This window comes from Nicotiana tomentosiformis, chromosome 7, assembly GCF_000390325.3.
Source record: "Nicotiana tomentosiformis chromosome 7, ASM39032v3, whole genome shotgun sequence".
Taxonomy (NCBI): domain Eukaryota; kingdom Viridiplantae; phylum Streptophyta; class Magnoliopsida; order Solanales; family Solanaceae; genus Nicotiana; species Nicotiana tomentosiformis.
This window is the reverse complement of record NC_090818.1, coordinates 72236769-72250987: the sequence shown is the minus strand read 5'-3', so window position 1 is coordinate 72250987 and position 14219 is coordinate 72236769.

The following is a 14219-nucleotide window of genomic DNA, read 5'->3' as shown; positions in this document are numbered from 1 at the left end:
TTGAAGGCCTTGATTGGCAATTGCTTTAACCTACATGCATGCCATGTCGTCACTTGACAGACCTTATAAACTTATTCTTTTTAGTTTCGCCACACATTTTAAACACTGATTTCGGATAAAATTTTGTTAGAAAAAAAGATTGCAAAAATATACAGACGAAATACACTTTCATTTTCACGATCCAAATCCCACCAAGTTGTGATGACACCTAACCTAACCCGCTAAATAAGCCAACTAACATACAACATAGCTCGGACTAAAGATCATCAGATAAATAATAAAATAAGAATGTAAAAATTAATACAACTATCCCAAAGAACTGGTAGTACACATCATGAGCCACTAAGATTAAAAAGTACAATATTGGTGTGAAGAAAATACATCATCTGTTTGAAATTTGCATAAACAGAAATACATACTACCATGAACAAATGGGAGGTTGCGACAGGAACACTTGTATATCTTTAATGTTAGCCTTCGGCTTCCGCGACATCTCAATCCCAAAATCTGCACACAAGGTGCAGAAGTGTAGTATGAATACAACAAACCTCATATACTCAATAATTATTAAGACCAACCTCAACGATGTAGTGGCGAGATTTAGTCAAAAGATACTCACTTTATACAACTTCTACAGCTCAGAAGCATATACAGTAACAGAGAAATAGTAAAGGAACAACAAATATCAACAATAAAGTGCTCAATCAAAGAAGAAGGTAATAATTATGATTATCCAAATAACCAGGTCAAAATTATATGCAAATGCATCAAATCCGCATACAAAGAGGGTATGCACCAAGAAACATTTATTCGAATACTTTTACATAAATATAGAGTATCTATGCATTATAAGGTTCGAGTGTATAACGACCCGATATGTTATTTTCAGTACTAGCTCCCCTTTTTATGATTTGATATCTTTCATAGAGTTATTTGATAATTTATGACTTGAGTGCATGGTCCGTGTTGATTTCCGAAAAGTTCAAATGTGAATTTTTAAAGAAAACTTAATTTTTTAACTTGAAAATGGCTAGAATTGACCCCGATCAATATTATTGGTAAACGACCTCAGATCGATGTTTTGATGATTACGGTAGGTTCACATGATTATTTTGGTTTTGTACGCGTGTTTGGTTGGGATCCTAGGTGTGATGACGCGATGGGTCATCTAGAGTTTTAAACCTTAATTCTGTGCTTCGATGCCTCCAATAGCTTTCTTAAGCCTTCAAATTTTCAAACTTAGAAACCCTAGAGGCGATTTTCCCAAGAGTTCTTCTTTCCCAATTCATTGGTAAGTGATTCTAACCTATTTTTTTTTTAATTTTTCATTTCCTTTCATAAGATTTCAACTTAAAATCTAGGATTTTCATGGTGAAAATGGGGGGCTTGGGAAGAATGACCTAAATTGGTTGAGTTTTCAATTGACTTTTTCAATAATGACCTAAATTAAACCTTTTTCATTCGTGGGTAGTTCCTAAGGCTTATTTTGAATTATTTGGTGATAATTTGCTAGATTTGGTTGGTTCGGAGGCTTGTTTGAAAGGCAAAGCCATGGTTGAGTTTTGAGTTGATATTTGAGAGCGAGGTAAGTGTCGTGGTTAACCTTGACTGGAGGGATTAGGACTTGTTTGCTATGTGCTACTTGTTTAAATATTGGGTTCAACGTATATGTGAGGTAACGAGTACTTATGCATTATTGTTGGGTCAAAGCATGTGGGTGGGACTTGTTTCTTGTCATTTATTTCTTTCTTTGATCATGATATCCATGCTTGGACTAGTTAATTACTAAATTGATCATTCTTTCTGCATTTATGGGCTATCTGTGATAATCGAATATTGTTTCTGAAGAAGAGATTGGTGTTTTGGAACCATTGTTGGCATAAGACTTGATCTTGCTTATTCTATCTCCCTGTTATTATATGTTCATTATTACATGGTAAGGGAGAGTGTTAATGCACGAACGGTGATGTTGTGTCGTATTTGAGTGTTAATGCATGAAGGGTGTTGTCATGCCATATTTGAGAGTTAATGCACGAAGGGTGATGTCGTGCTGTATCTATTGTTCACGATGAAATTGAGAGTAAAAGAACGAAGGGTGATGCCGTGTCGTATTTATCATCTTATGGTGAGATTGAAAGTAAAAGCACGAAGGGTGATGTCGTGCCATTATTACTGTTTTATGGTCAGGCTGAGAGTAAAAGCATGAAGGGCGATGCCGTGCAGTTTTATTCATTAGGTTTGTTCATTTTGTTGGTTGAAGGTTGTCGTAGTTATCATATCTTGCGCCAAAGGAATCAAAATCAACTCACAAAGGAGTCAAAAGCTGAACAAAAACCAAGGTTGGGCAAAGAGGTCTGAAGCGCGAACCGCAAAAATATTGTGCGGCCGCGATCAAAATTATTGTTACATCTCACGTTTCGTACGTTAGAGTTTTGTCTTCAGATTAATCGACGTAGACGCGGGGATGAGATTATCTGGAGGTTAATGTATTTATGCTATTTATAATAATCGATAAGTAAGTGCCATGATGGATAAAGGTACACGAATTAAAGAAAATGAGTTTCGTTGAAGGTTGTCGATTTGGGATAAAATATGGTCCGAACTATAATACCCGATATTTATGGACTAGTACCATACAAAGTACCATATGACCATGATAAATAGGATGTATAAAGTGTATTAAAATTAAGTAGTATTTTAAGTAATTTAAGATAATTCTGAATTATGTGGGTAATTGGTTAATTATCGGGTAACGGGACATTACCTAATTAACTAGTGAGTTTGGAATAAGATTAAAACCCCACCCCACCCCCCATGTGGCAGCAAGCCACTAACAAAATAAATGACCCTTAGTCATATTAGATTAGGTGGCAACCCAATTCCAAGACAAGCCATGTAATTAAAAAAGCTACGAAGCTTTTAATAACTAAAATACTTATCTTCCAACATTTTTGAAAGTGTAGAAATCTTTTAACTTCCAACATTTTAAAAGAGCAAAAATCTTTTATCTTCCAACATTTTGAAAGAATAGGAAGGGCTCTACGTAAGGCAATCTGAAGCTACAATCTGAAGATAACGTAGGAGACAACCGACAGTTAACGTAGAAAGGCACGGATCTTCAATAAATCAAATGGAGATTTTGTAATTTTAAGGGAGTACGATGTAATTCTTCTCAAGAATATCATACGAATTTTTCTCTACTCCAGGTATGTTTAGGCTATTCCTTGTTTATTTTGGCATGATCCAAGTAACGATACGTAAACGTAATGTTATTTTATAAATGCTTCCAAAATTTTCCTTTCGCGATCGCAAAAAGTGCTTCGCGATCGCAAAGAACAAGTGCCCAGCTCTTCCAGACAGCCTCTAGTATAATGGTCATAACATTTTGTACAAAACTCCAAATTGCAAATGATTTAACTTTCTGAAAACTAGACACCAAGAGATATAAGTTCTTTTGTTGATCGTCTCCCCATTCCTTATAGACTGCTAGATATAAGCTTCCAAAGTCAGCCCTGTGCAACAGAGATTTCCAAACTCTTCCCAGACAGCCTATAGTGTATCTACCATAACTTGTTGTACACAACTCCAAATGACAAATGGTTTACCTTTCTGAAAAATAGACACAAAGAGCTACAACTTTTTTTTTTTTGGATCATCTCTATATTCATTTTTCGCGATCGCGATTGACAATGTCCAAACAACAAAATTGCTCTTCGCGATCGCAACTGTTTGTCCGCGATCGCGATGCATACCTCTGTGGCCAAAAACCAGCAATTAAAAATGGCCTAGAAATGGTCCGAAACCACCCCAAAACTCACCCGATCCACTCGAAACCCCGTCTGAAATTACCAACAAGTCTCAAAACATATTATAGACTTACCCGAGGCCTCAAATCATATCAAATAACATCAAAACGACGAATCGCACCTCAAATCAAAATCTATGAACTTTGAACTTTCAAATTCTATATATTGTGCCGGAACATATCAAATCAATCCGAATGACTTCAGATTTTGCACACAAGTCATAAATGACATAGCGGACCTATGAAAACTTTTCAGAACTAGATTTCGACCCCGATATCAAAAAGTCAACTCCCCGGTCAAACTTCCAACTTAAACTTTATATTTTCTCCATTTCAAGCCTAATTTAACTATGGGCTTCCAAATAATTTTTCGGACACACTCCTATGTCCAAAATCACCATACAAAATTATTGAAATAATCAAAACTCTATTCCGGGGTTGTTTACTCAAAAGTCTAACTCTGGTCAACTCTTTTCATTTAAGCTTCAAAAACGAGAATTGTTCTTTCAATTTAATCCAGAATCTTTCGAAAATCAAACTCGACCACACCCGCGGGTCATAATACATATTACGAAGCTGCTCGAGACCTTAAGTCACTGAACGGGACGTAAATTCTTAAAACGATAAGTTGGATTGTTACATTCTCCACCTCTTAAACATACGTTCGTCCTCAAACGTGCCAGGAATCTTTATGAGGATATTAAATTACTGAGTGTATTCTTACACACATACTCGCGGGTGATTCTATGTTCCGCATTTAACATGGGTCCGACAACACCATCTCAGTTGAGATTATTTCCTTTATCCATACTTATAAACTTTTAAACCAATTTTTTACACTCCAAACATTTTCAAAAGGCCTGATTTTTACATCAACGCACGATATTAGTCTGAACTTGTTATTGCAACTCGTGCCTACACACACATCAACTTTCTTGATAGTATTTGAAGTACTTCGAAATTTTTCCAGGGTGTTACATTCTTCCCCACTTTGGATCATTCGCCCTTGAATAAGAAGTAAAGTCCGCCCTCAAACACATAACATAACTTATCTCTTCTTTCGCACGTCTCAATCTCCCAAATTTTACTAACTCCCAAATTTTTCAAAAATTTTGGCAAAGTCTCCCCCGTAAATGGGGCCTATCCACCTGTCAGAGTAATACCAAAACAACTCCTAACAACACATCCTCAACCCAACAAAGCATCACAATGTTTATATCAATAATACCAATCTCAGCATTACAAGCACTGCATTATCATAATGATATCAGGACATGAAGCACATCAAATGTATGCCCATCACCACATCTCTGGTCTTAATAGTTGTTCATAATCGATTACAACATCGCCAATTAACCTCATATTAACCAAAACCTCATTTCCAATTTTCACAACACTGACAACAAAATGTGAGGCATGAAAACCTCATAACTATTTACCCGACTTAACGAGTCACATTTAACGCCGCCTGGGCACTCACCTCGTAGGCTAAAAGTCAATATTTGCCTCACAATTATGGATAAATATGCACAGAAACACATAAAAGAATTATCAAATAAGCCTAACTGGCATGACTCCTTATTAATACTATAGTACAAGTTTTAATTTCACAAAGGGAGAATTTAAACACATAAACTTTCATCACAAGGATCTTGTCCTTATATAACTTTCACCACGGCTTGTAGCCCAATTTAAATATTTCACATCATATAAAAATATGAGGATCTCGTCCTCAACTCCGAATCACAAGTATTTTGCATATTGTGCCAACTGAAATTTTTAATTTCCTTTCCTTCTTCCTTTCAATAAATTTCGTAAATAATTTTTTTTTCTCAACACATAATGAACCCTCATACCGATAGGGCATATAATTCATAAAATTGAATTCAATTATTCCGAAATCACATCGAAACACACAGTAGAGAGTAATAGAAAGTTACCTTTGGACTCATAGCCCACAATAATGTACAAGACAACAATGATACACATGGGCTAACACCATAAAATCTCCCAACAGGGATAAACACGGGAGTGGAGTACAAATTCACTAATCCACCGTATGTAAGGAGCATGAAAGGAGTTCTCACCTCGATAATCAGAATAGAATCAAAATAAAATGATGCTCCTTTTATTATAAATTAAATCATACCTGTAACTACACCATCTGGTGTATCGGCCTCAGCCAATTTATCGCAATTATATTAACGGGTCGGGCCTCCACCTCTTAGGCGCCCTCTACCCGCCTGTCCTCCACTCCTAACTGGCTATGCATGTGGAGTATTAACTAGAATAAATCTTGTAGCCTGAGTGTTCTGATGAAATTCGCCCCTCCCAAGTCTGGGACAATTTCTCTTGATGTGTGTAGTATCACCACTCTCATAACAACCCCTCTGCGGGCGCGACTTCTCATACTGAATCTCTGCCGGATAACTGGAATAACTATTGTAAGAACTCCGTACCAATGGTGCATTAAAAGAACTTACTGTAGCACCCCGAATATTCTGAAATTATTTTTGTGACCCCGCTGGTACTGAAATGTAGAATTATTAAGGACGCGGGAATACTGCAAGCCCCAGTATCATCCCATACAAATCTCACCTCTTAATCATATACAAGTTTCTGAGAACCTTTCAATACCACATAAATACATCTCAGGCCAAAACTGATACAACACATGACCTCGCAATCTGATTGTTGATAGAGGACTCCCCTCACTTGGCGCGAAGACATAGGACACATTCTGATGATCCATAATACTAACCTTCAACGCTCATAGGACACCGGTCATAAGACACCTCAAGTCATTTATTTGGCGCATGTCATCCTCGTGACAGCTAAACTCGCTTTCTCCAGTGCCTTGGCTGCTAGTATGTACCCTTCGCTAAATAGAAATCCCATACGAACTACATAGTCTCTAATACCACCAACTATCTTCATATCTACATCCACCTCGTGAACCTACCATGATTGTGACAATTAGGTAATTAATTAAACCTTCTTAAGATCATACTTATCAACCAGATGTCAGAACTTGCTGCACCCCCATGTGCACAACTAATTGATTTCTAAATACTTCCGCATCCTCGATCTGGACGACACGTTGTAACAATGGTTGAGCAACCCTGGCACCCTTATAACCCCTCTATAGTATCACAAACGGTTGGCGCATAGTTGATACCGAGTGTGCAATCTCATACACGAGTGGATGCAAAAGAACATAAGATATATGCTTCAAGCTGAATAAATGCTGCACGATAAGGAATGAAAGAAATGAATTTTTCCTACTAGCTCTGTAGCCTCTCGAAGATAAGTACATACGTCTCCGTACCAATACGCAAGACTCTACTAAACTCGTTCGTAACTCGTAGAACCTATGAACCTAGAGTTCTAATACCAACTTGTCACAACCCAAAAATCTCACCACGGGTTTCGTGATGGCACTTAGTCTCGAAGACTAAGTAAGCCGATTATAATAATCATAATTCAAACCATTTTTTTAAACATATAATTTAATACAACATCCCAAGACTGGTAATACTGAGTCACGAACTCTAACTGAATACATGGAATGATCTCGAGGACTGAATGTACAATACTATTCGATTAAGAAATTAACAGTACAATAAAATAGAAAGACTCCAAGGGACTGCGATGACCAAGTAGTCCTACCTTGAATCCTTGCGATCATACTCAAATCTCTGTCCGAATCCGATATCTTCAATCCGTAGCTCTGTACAAAAATGTGCAAAAGTGTAGTATGAGTACATCACGGTCGGTACCCAGTAAGTATCAAGACTAAACTCAGTGGAGTAGTGACTAGGTACAGTCAAGACACTTACTAGTCAAATAGCCTGTGCAATATAGTATACAAAAATAATAAAAAGCAAATACCAGTGATAGCAACACCAATCAACTAGTGATTTAAACAGCAAGGCAACAGGAACACCATAAATATTGCTCAAACAAATAATAAATATTGGTACAATTAATTAATCAAATCCTTCAAAATATACATAATTTACCGATAAGTTTTTCCATGAAAGTCTCTAGAATATAATTCTTTTCAATAAATATATTTCGAATATACTTCCTTCAAATAAATATCTTTCCATTATAATTCTTTCAAATAAATATCTTTTTAATAGGTGCATAATAATATCTCAAGATAAAGGCATGAATGTATACATAACAAAACGATATCACAATATAATATATGTCTCTCGTCCTCGCCTGCACGAAAACACCCTTCGTGCCATGAATATATGATAATATAAAAATAATGACACGGCATCACCCTTCGTGCTTTTAATATCATCCTCACCTGATAGTATAAATGAAATGACACGGTATCACCCTTCGTGCTTTATACTCTCAATGGAACGACATCACCCTTCGTGCTTTACACTATCAAATGGCAATGATAATATAATTCATATGGCACGGCATCACCCTTCGTGCTTTACACTCTCAAATGGCACGTCATCACCCTACGTGCTTTATACTCTTCCTTATCAAGCACATGTATATCATTAACAAGCAAGGTAGGAAGCATAAATAACATCAAGGAGAGTGTTTAAACCACAACATAATACAACAATTTATATGAGAATTTTCCACTGACCACAACCAAATTTCAAATATGTAAAAGAATCAATAAATTTCTCAACAAATATCCCAAGGCTCCACACAACGTATATAAAACCTCAAAACAATCAACATAGGTGAAAGATACTCAATATAGGGCAACGCCTTCATTAATCCAAATTCTTGATAATTATATTAACTCTTTAATTTAAACTTATTTAGTAAATATTTGCAGATATGGATCTCATCATGAATTTAATTCCAAAAAAAATATCAAATCAACAAATACACGGAATTCACATAAAATTCAAGTGACAATAACACCAAATTATTATATAAAATACAAACTCGACAAATAAGAAACGAGGCATGATAATTCAAGGATTTACTAAATGCCAACAATTATCTAATTTAATACATAAACATGCCTAAAAATTTAAACCAATAAAATTTGCACAAATAAGCCCGAGTACGTACTCGTCACCTCGCGTACACGGCTTTCAATCACACAATTTTCACATAAGACTCAATGCCTAAGGGGTAATTCTCTCACTCAAAGTTAGGCAAGATAATTACCTTTTTGAACTTATGCCAATATTCCAAAATTGCCTTCTTGCTTGAATTAACCTCCGGACCGCTCAAATCTATTCAAATTAATTGTATAACTTCATTAAAGTTCATCGAAAATAATTCCGGATAATAAAACGCAGACTTAAAATTTTATTCTAAAAAGTCAACCAAAGTCAACGCTGGGCTTGCCTCTCGGAACCTGACATAATTTTCATGAAATTCGAACACCCATTTCGATACGAGTTCAACCATACCAATTTTATCAAATTCCGATAATAACTCGGCCTCCAAATCTTAAATTCATTTTTGGAAGATTTTGCCAAAAATCTTGATTTCTTCCATTAAAATCCGAATTAAACGATTAATATAATCATAGATTCATGAAATATAAACACTTTAGTATATACAACACTTGCTCCAATCTATATGGTGAAAATCGCCTCAAAAATCACTTCAATCCGAGCTCCACAGCTCCAAATATGTTAAAAATGGCTGAAACCTCGAAATATAGCTACTGCCCAGGTATTTACTCTTCGCGATAGTAGAAAATGCTTCGCGATCGCGAAGCACAACTTTTCTCAGCCCAAAATTTGACTTTTGCGATCGCCGAAAATGCTTCGTGATCGCGAAGAACAAGTGTCCAGCTCTTCCAGATAGCCTCTAGTATAATAGTCATAACTTTTTGTACAAAACTCCAAATTGTAAATGGTTTAACTTTCTGAAAATCAGACACCAAGAATTATAACTTGCATTTGCTAATTATCTCCCCATTCCTTATAGATTGCTAGATATAGGCTTCCAATATCAGCCCTGTGCAACAGAGATTTTCAAACTCTTCCCAGACAGCTTGTAGTATATCCACCATAACTTGTTGTACACAACTCTAAATGACAAATGGTTTACCTTTCTGAAAATTTAACACAAAGGGTTATAACTTTTATTTTTTGGATCATCTCCAAATTCCTCGTAGATTGCTAGATATAAGCTTCCAAAGTTAGATCAGTGCAACAGAGATTTCCTCTACACGATCGCGAAAAGGCTTCCGCGATCGCGATTCACATTGTCCAAACAGCAAAATTGCTCTTCGCGATCGCAACCGTTTATCCGCGATCGCGATTCATACCTCTGTGGCCAAAAACCAGCAACTAAAAATGACCTAAAAATGGTCGAAACTATCCCGAAACTCACCCGAGCCACTCGGAACCCCGTCCGAACTTACCAACAAATCTCAAAACATATAATGGACTTACTCGAGGCCTCAAATCACATCAAATAATATCAAAACGACGAATCACACCTCAAATCAAAATTTATGAATTTTAAACTTTCAAATTCTATATCTTGGGCCGAAACATATCAAATCAATCCGGAATGACTTCAAATTTTGCACACAAGTCATAAATCATATAACGGACCTACAAAAATTTTTTAGAACTGGATTCCGACCCGTATATCAAAAAGTCAATTCCCCGCTCAAACTTCTAACTTTAACTTCATATTTTCATCATTTCAAGCCTAATTTAACTACGGGCTTCTAAATAAATTTTCGGACACACTCCTAAGTCCAAAATCACCATACGAAACTATTGGAATAATCAAAACTCTATTCCGGGGTCGTTTACTCAAAAGTCCAACTCTGGTCAACTCTTTTCATTTAAGCTTAAAAAATGAGAATTGTTCTTTCAATTTAATCCCGAATCTTCCGAAAATCAAACTCGACCACACCCACGGATCATAATACATATTACGAAGCTGCTCGAGACCTTAAGTCACTGAGCGGGATGTAAATTCTTAAAACGACAAGTCGGGTCGTTACAATTCTATACAACAAGAAAACATAAAAAAACAGAGAACATCAAATGAAGAATAATTGGAGAAAAAAACAGAGAAGGAGAGTAGAGGGACGAAGAAAGAGAGAGAGAGATAGAGAGAAAGAGAGAGAGAGAGATGGAGAGAGAGAGTGGGCAAGTATAAAGGGATAAGGAAATAACTGATATTCCTTATTCAATTCTTAATATAAAGGGATGCTCATTTAAAACTTATTTGTATATAATTGATAAATTGTATATAACCGTGTAATTAAATTAAAACTTGAGTAGGGAGGATAATAAGGTTTCAAATAGTGTATAGGAAGGTAAAAATCCCTTTTAGAAATTATTTTTTGTTGGGCTTACAAATGCATCTTTTAGATAAAAACTGTTTCTCCAAAATAAAAGCTTTGACAAAGAGGTTGGTTCATTCTTTTGAATTGACTAGTTTCTGGACACATGTATTGTACGTATATCTATATCTATCAGTACAAATACGATAAAAATATATTAAATATATGTGTAATGTATAATAGATTTTGGAAAAAAAACATACAAACTCAAACATGGGAAACCTTTTCGATCTCCCAAGAAAGGTAAATTGTTTCTTCCTAATTATTAGCTTATCTTATTTCTTGTAAATTATATTCTTGCATTTCAATTTTTAAAGCATATATGTCCCAAACCCAAATTACCTAATACTCTATTTAATGTTCTCCGAAATTATTCCAATTTCTCAAAGATGTAAACTTGCTTTCTTATACAATGTATTCTACATTGATCGATATCACATTAACACAAACTACAAGCCTAGTCCAAATAGCAAATATTATTTATTGGTTGACTTCTCTGAGATTTTGTGAATCTTAACGCTCATACTACCATACCTCATATCATAGGCTGAGCTCCTAGAAAGTTTGGCGTGACGCACATGTAATACTTTTTTCTTGTGCGCTCTCCTCCGAGCTGATTTTATTTTCCTTTTTTTGGGAGGGAAGAAAAAGTTGGAGAAGGATACAAACTGAAGAGAAAGGTATATACGAATTCCAATTATTTCTATCCACAAATTAAACCATATTTTATACGTAAAGCAACCCTATGTTCGCTTTCCTTACTAAAATTTTCTTGTACCCCATTGTATACTAAAGGACAATGCATTCCACTATTCTTCCGCCATGATTGATAATTAAGAGGAAAACAAGAAGGATCCTAATTTACTTATAATTAACTGCCACATTCAGCAAGCAAAGGTTATACTTGCACAAAGAAGTCAGAATCATAAAAGAAGTACATAAATGAAAAAATATCAATAAACGCCTTGAAAGAAAAATAGTAACGCTACTGAACCTGAGGAGGGAAAGAAAAGCGAATAATAAATACTAACCTTTTATTTGTGGCACATTTTACACATGCATATGGTTTACTTTATTTGTGTCACGGCCCGAAATTCACCTAGTCGTGATGGTACCTAACCCAATCCGTTAGGTTAGCCAATTAACCACTAACCAATTTTAATAATAATTAATAAAGTAATTAAGTAAAGAAATATCTGAATCGGATATATTCCCCAAGGACTGGTAGTAAAAATCATGAGTTACTAAGAATAGAGTTTACAAAGTTGAAATGAAGTAAATACATCATCTGTTTGAAGAGTACATAAACAGAGTTTTATAGATCTAAGGCTACCATGAACAAGAGGCAGCTACAACCAGAACGCAGGTACATCTTTAATTCCGGCTCCCGTCGATCACAACAACGTCAGCAATCAATATCTGCACGTAAGGTGCAGAAGTGTAGTATGAGTACAACTGACCCCATGTACTCAATAAGTAACAAACCTAACCTTAGGTTAAAAGTAGTGACGAGCTAGAACAAAGGTTGGGTCCAATACCAATATCCCACAATAATTCATAACATCATAGTACAAGTAATTAAAGGAGTATCTCAGAAATAAAATGCTCAGCTCATTCACAGTTCCAGAAAAGTAGGTGTGCTTTTCAAGTATTTCAGTAAAAACTCAAATCTTTTACCGAAATATGCCAAAAATATGAGAAAGCTTGAAAACTGTGATTTTTTCCAAAAATCCTTTCAACAATAAATACGATGTTTCATTTTTCTTTCAGATAGCACGTGTAAGATGTCTCTCTATGCCCATATGTCAAAATGTATGAGAAGTCATAAATGACATGATACTATACAGCATGAGGAAAAATGCATCTCTATACCTGTACGTCAAGTGTGCATGTCAAATGTGATGCAAGTCAGTGACAAAGACCATATGCATACTCTCAGAGTGTCAATTCACTCTATCCTCCTAGTCACTCAGTCCTCCCAATCACTAAATTCTCACAATCACTCAGTCCTCCCAATCACTCAGTCCTCACAGTCACTCAGTCCTCCCAATCACTCAGCACTCGCACTCAGTAGGTACCTGCGCTCATTGGGGTGTGTACAGACTCCGGAGGGGCTCCTAAAGCCCAAGCGCTATAATCCGCACGGACAACTCATGTGCTGTACGGACAACTCACGTTCTATAGTATCAATATCTGGATCCGCACGGACAACTCACGTGCTGCACGGACAACTCATGTGCTATAGTATCAATATCTGGATCCGCACGGACAACTCACGTGCTGCACAGACAACTCACATGCTATAATATAATATCTTGATCCACACGGACAACTCACGTGCTATAATATAGTATCTCACAATCAGTCCCTCGTCCTAGACAATCATCAATCTCTCCAGTCTTTCGGGCTCTCAATGTCATGAAATATCAGCCCAAAATAATGATGTGATGTATCATTATGTAGCAACAGAGACTGAGGTATGATATAAAATGAATGAACATTACTGAGTATCAAATTGCAATGTAAGCAAATAACTCAACAGCAGTAACGATCTCAATGGGTCCCAACAGAGTAAGCACGTAGCCTAGACATGGTTTCTAACATGAATCACAGCTCAATAGCTCTAGTACGTGGATTTCATGGTTACAGATATGATCAGGTAGCTACACCGTACCACTGAAATAACGGAATTATAACTTACACGGTGCACGCCCACACGTCCGTCACCTAGTATGTGTGTCACCTCAACCCAATCGTATAACACGTAATTCGGGGTTTCATACCCTCAGCATAAAGTTTAGAAGTGTTACTTACTTCGAACAAGCCAATTTCAATACCGAGCAAGCCAAGCAATGCTCCAAAAATGCCATCTAGCGCGTAACGACCTTTGAACGACTCAAAACTAGCCAAAAGCAACTCAAATAAATCAAATAAAGCCCAAGGAAACAATTCCAAATGAAAAAGGTCGAATCTTTAATCAAAAGTCCAAAATCGGTCAAAACGTCCAACCCAGACCCGCACCTCGGAACCCGACAATACTCATAAACTCCGACAACCCATTCAATTACGAGTCCAAACATACTAATTTCACTCAAATCC